Source organism: Cupressus sempervirens, chromosome 10, assembly GCF_028749045.1.
Source record: "Cupressus sempervirens isolate cs-2001-9-10 chromosome 10, ASM2874904v1, whole genome shotgun sequence".
Lineage (NCBI taxonomy): Eukaryota > Viridiplantae > Streptophyta > Pinopsida > Cupressales > Cupressaceae > Cupressus > Cupressus sempervirens.
This window is the reverse complement of record NC_143127.1, coordinates 280,874,789-280,881,129: the sequence shown is the minus strand read 5'-3', so window position 1 is coordinate 280,881,129 and position 6,341 is coordinate 280,874,789.

Sequence of the window (6,341 nt, the reverse complement as noted above, 5' to 3'; positions counted from 1 at the left end):
ATTTCATCATCTTCACTGTTATCTAAATCTTTAACCATAAAACAAGATTTATTACCTTTTTCCTTGTAGTCCTTGAAGTTCTTAAAATTATTCTTGCCTTTATACTTGTTGTGCTTCTTTTCATCTTTGTCTTCTCTATTTGGGCATCTTGCAGCAATGTGTCTAACTTCTTCACAAGAGAAATAGATTAGAGGAATCTTATCTTTATACTTACCTTTGCCTTTGGGATACCTTCTTTCAAGAAATGCTTAATGACTTCAAGATCACTATCAGAACTGTCTTCCTCTTCACTTTCAAATTGTTTACTTTTAGATCTTTTATCTTTCTTCTTGAGTGATACCTTCACTTCAAATGCAAAATCAAGATTGCTAGAACTAGGAGTATAATTATCATAGTTATCTAGTTCAAATAAAGTCAATCTTCCAACTAGAGCATCCAAAGTTATCTTATTATTTGGATCACATCTCATCTCTTGAATAAAAGACACTCTTATTGCATAGATAGGAAGAAGGGTTTTGAGTACCTTGCTTACCATTGTTACATCTTCAATTGTTCCTCTAAAGGCTTTGATAGCACTGGCACTGACTTTGATTTGTTTAACATATTTTACAATGTTTTTATCCTCTCTCATTTTCATCTGATCAAACTAGCCTCTCAAGCTTTCTGCCTTGGCTCTTTTTACATTATCATCACCTCTATAGATATCCTTCATTTTGCTCCACATGTCATGAGCAATAACACATCCTTTGACTTCATCAAATTCAGCATAGTTAAGAGCTGATGCTATATCAATCATCATGATATTATGATTTTTCTTTTCAACAATTTCTTCTACAGTCATTATACCAATAGGAGCTTTGTAAGTAGTGTTTAAATATTTCAAACTTGAATCACTGATGGTTTCCAGATGCAACTTCATAAGGTCCTGTCATGCTGCAAAGCTGTCTCTATTCAACTTGGGAATCTCTCTTTTGTAAGACATTCTAATCTTCAACTTAGGTCCTTGAAACCTTCTCTGCAAGCACCAAAAGCTCTGATATCAATTTTTGGAAATATAAGAGGAGTAACTAAGAGGGGAGGGGTGAATCAATTACTACAAAAATAAATATCAGATCCCTTAGATGTCAATACAAATCAAAACTTTGGTTAAACTATATTCTACTGTAACACGACAAACACACATGCACTTGGTTTATACAAGCAAATATTATTTAACTCGACAATAACTGAATATACTAATCTTAATGTGATTAACCTTAATGATAACTTAGTTGCATACACATACAAGAAATAACATGAATACAAGTGACACCAAGATTTAACGTGGAAACCCAATTTGGGAAAAACCACCAATTGCAACTAGTTACTGATTTTCACTCTTCTAAAGTGAGCCCTGTTAGGAGCCAACCCTATTAAAGGTTACAAAACACATGGTTAGGTTGACTCTATTAGAGGATTTAATCGCCCTATTAGGAGTGGCCTTGTTAGAGGTCTTTAGACACTTCAATCTAGAAATGCCACCTTGTTAGAGGATTTACAAATAGTTGTTAAGCCAACTCTGTTAAGAAATTAGATCACTACTATAATGATTAGATAGTAACAAAGAGATGAGCAACTGAATTGTTGATTACAGATCTCAATTCTAGCTTAAATATTTGATCCTTCTTGACTATATCTTTGTAACTCAACAAGGATATTCTGCTTATCCTTCTAATTCGCTTCCTCTAACATCATCAAATCTTCTATTATGTTCTACACATTCAATTCTCAACTTGACCTTATATTTATATCTTACACATTGTCAAGTCAACTTGAATACAACTTAGAATACTTAATATTCATCTCCTCACTCAACTAGAACCAACAACTAAATCAATTGAACTCAATATGCCAAAACATGAAAATCCTTTGTTAGCTGACCATGTTCAGTAGATACTAACTCAGAAACAATTTTTCTATGTTAACCAAGTGAACTTAGTTAACACTTCAAATTCACAAAGTTCCTTTGGCAACAAGTGAGATCGGTTAACATTGGTTCCATCCAACATTTTCTTCATTAACCGAGTGAACTTGGTAGAGATAGTCTTTTGAACTTGGCAAACTCTGGAATGCTCGGTACACACATAAAATTATCTTCATCACCCAAGTGAGCTCAATATATATTGACTACAATGATATGACATTTTGTGTAACATCAAAGACAATACACAATTAATCAATCATTTTCAACAGATAGAAGAGAGGAATGGTTTACACAAAGAAAGGAATACATACTAAGGGGAATAAAAGCAAGAGAGAGAGAAGGCTAAGGGAGAATCTAAAGGGAACATCAAACAAGGTCAAAAGAAAGCTTATAACTATCAAGAGAGAAAAAGAAAAAAGTTGTACCATATGAGTGCATATTATGCCATAGGACCTAAGCAAGTACTATAAAGGGGACAAAACATAACAACAAAACAAAAAGAGGCTCACCTAAAAGAAATCAAGAAGATTAAATCAAACCAAAGAAAGAGATGACAAAAAAAAAGGAGCCTAATGATATGCCTCTAAATATACTACTAACAAAGGATTACTCAAACCTAATAAACAATAATCTTGGATTAAAATATATTAGATTATCTTTGGAGGATATCTTTGTCATTTGCTCCTCTATTAGCTAGACAATCTTCTTCTTTATTACCCTCCTGATAGATATGTTGTATAATTATGTTTTCAAATTTATTAGCACTCTTAAGTGCATACTCTAGTTTGGAATTAAGTTTCTTTCATTGGGTATTGTTGCATAGTTAAGTTTTGAGAATTTGGCAAGTAGTATTAAGGCACCCTTTCATTACATTGTTAAATTACTTTGTTGTATAAGGGCCTTGAGGTAATTCAAAGGACATTCTTGGAAATGCAATTTTTGAGTACTTCATTTAATCTATTAAATCATTATACATCTGTGACCTTTTCTAATTATTTGCTTTGTGTATCGAGTTTAGCCAGGGATCTCCGTTTTTAAAGTTCTTTTCTTTTATATTTCTTCTAATTTTAGTAAAGGTTGGTTTTCATTCAAAGTTTTGTGTTACTTGTGATATATAATAATTTTTTTTGGAACTATTGTCATATTTGTATTATGGTTTCCCCATTTTCTCTATACATCTCATTCATCTGAGGTTTCTCCATTTCTAAAGAGCTCTTCTACTTTTATTTATGATCCATTGATGATTGATTTTACTTTCTAGGTTGGAAGAGATTTAAAGGGATATATTTCACCACAAACACAAAGATCTATAAATGGTGAAGCTTACAGGTATGAGAAATATTTTTGCTAGGAAGATTTTAGTTTTTTTCCTACAAAGGTCTTGCATTATATATCTAATTTATCCAAGGTTTGTCCACTTTCTCTCTATACCTATTTGAGCTACAATTTGTTGATTTTTTTTTATCTCTTCCAGACTTCTTTTTTCTATGTATGTCTAATTTAGTTGAGATTTGTCCATTTGCTCAGTATATCAAGTTTGACTAATGTTTCTCAACTTCCTTTGAACTTTGTTCATCCAATTTCTTATTTTTCTCATTCATGTGATAAATAATAAAAAAATTCCTTCTTATACAAGTCATGAAAGCCTTTTTTTGAGTATGTGAGTGTTGTAGCGAAACTCAAAACCAATTTTTTTTGCAAGAAATATACTGAAGTGAATTAATCTATTCAATAAGGATTTTTTGTTTGTAGATGATTTTAGTTTTTCCCTTTAGAGGTCTTGCACTTTATATCTAGTTTACTTAAGGTTTCTTCATTTTTTCTATATATATTCAAGGGTTTCTTGATTTGTTTTGATCTCTTGCTGTCTTCTTTTTTCTTTGTATATCTAGTCAAGTTAGGGTTTGTCAATTTTATTTGTATATCTAGCTTGGCTAGAGGTTCTTGACTTCTTTTGATCTATGTTCCTTTTGCTTCTTATTTTTCTCATTCATGTGATACATAAAAAATAATTATATTCTTATATAACTCATGAAAGCCTTATACAAATTATACCTAGAGTATTGGAGATTATACATAGAGTACTGGAGAGAATCTTGGAAAAGAATTTTTTGAGAGGAAATACATTGAAGATGTACTAATTGCATGTTTGTAAATTTTATAATTTTTTGAAGGAACATTTTTCTGTAATAATATAGACAAAGTGGATATTCATTAATATGAGGAAATTGGAGGTTACATCATTCGAAGTGTGTATAGACAACAAACTTTGTTGCTTGTAGTAGCTTGTATCTATTACAATATGTAGTGTTTGTCATAGACTTAGCCTTCCACTAATAAACACTTTTCCTTGGTCTTAAACTTTAATTTGATGAAAATATTATTGGGTTTTGAATTTTTTTTTTAATAAAAAATGTATTTTCTATCTATTGCAATCAAGCATTATACAATATTGTTCATAAATTTTTTTAAAGTTAGTGTTTATTGCACAATAGATTTTCGTAGAATGAGTTTATGCTATCAAGAAGTTTGTAGCAAAATGAACATGAATTGTCGTGGCTTCTTGCAAAATTCCTTATACGCATTGAAGTATCTTAATTTACATAATGTGAGGCCTATAGCTTCAACTTTGTGTATCATTTGTCTTTGAAGACATGTTTGAAAATTTTGGTCTTTGTATTGGTGGCTTTTGATACTGAAGAGAAATAAATAATAATAACTTAACTAACAAAACATAAATAAATTCATAATTTTATTAAGTAGAAATAAGAGATGCATAATTTTATTACTTTCCATCCTACTATTGAAATGGTACAGAAATGGGTGGATTAGAAGTGGAAGGTCAAAGACAGTGTAAGTGTTTTTGCTATGCCTAGTGGACTATTCTGTTTCAAATTTACCATGGAAGAGGATTTCAATACTATTCTCTTTGGGACTTTGTATTTTGGGAAGCACTATTTGGCTCTGACTAGATGGCATCTAGGCTTTGATGCTAGCTTGGAGCTAAACAAACTTGCCCCTATCTGGGTAAGATTAGCGGGTCTCCCCCTAGAATTTTGGGATGAAAAGATATTAAGGTGGGTGAAGAATTCTTTCAGTCATTTTCATTGTTGATAAAGTGACAATGCAATAATCAAGGCTGGTCTATGCTAGATTTTGTGTGAATGTAGTGCTAAATAGAACACTACCTATTGTTGCTACATTGAAGACTAAATGGGGTGAGAGAGTTCAGCCAATAGAGTATGAGAATGCAGGTTTGTACTGCCAAAGATGTGGGCAATTTGGCCACCTTATAGTGGATTGCAAAGCTAAAATATAGAAAGATAAACAAAAGGAGGGCTCACCAAGGATTGTTATTGAAACTTTGGGGGAACCTTATGAAGTGTCTGAGAAGGTAGTAAAGACACCCTCTAAGGCTTTCTCCACTATGCTTCCCACTCAGGAAAATAGTTTGATTCCTGGGGGGAGGGTTTCTATGGAGGATAAGAAGGACTCAGATGAATACCCTTTCAAAAGAGATATGGAGGATCTTCTATGCTCACCTAAGGTGAGGTCTTCGGAGGAGGCATCATTGGAAGAAGGGGAAATTGAGGTATCCTACTCTCTCTTGGGTTCCTCAACAACTTAGAAAGGGGACAACCAACAAGATACTTCTTCCAAGGAAATGGGGGTATCCCACTTTCTCCCGGGCTCCTCAACAACACAAATTGGGGATTGCCAATTGATAACACCTTCCAAGGGATGTGAAAATAGGGAGACAGTTTGCACCCTTTTGAGGATGGTTAGAGCTTCTCAGGCCGAGATAACTGCGAAAGTATTGGCAAGTATTGATAAGATGGATAAGGAGATGAGCCCTTCTTTGCCTCAGGATGAGGATAATGAAGAATGGGAAGTGTAGAAGAAGACGAGGAGGGGGGGAGAAAACTAGATATAGGTGCCTCAGGGATAGCTGGAAGACCATCAAGTAGAGTAACCAGGACAAAGCACACTACTAGGGATGTCACCAATGGTAAGCAACTTACACTAGAGACAGTAACAAAAGGTAAGAAATGAAATTCCTTTCCTAGAATATGAGGGGATTAAATAATCCCTAGAAGCAATATGCTCTCAAACAAATTATTTCTTAGGAAAAAATTGATTGTGTGAATACAAGAAACAAAAATGTCTAGTGCAAGTTTTGTTAAAATAGCAAGTTATATCTGGCCAGGGGCTAGGTACTTGCATATGGATGCAGATGGAGCCTCAGGGGGTATTTCTACCATGTGGAACTTGAACCCCGTGAAGGGGTATGAGGTCTGGAAGGGAAAAAATTTCATTATCAACTATTTCCAATCTAATAGTCATTGTTGGAGGCTGATCAATATCTATGCCTCTAATA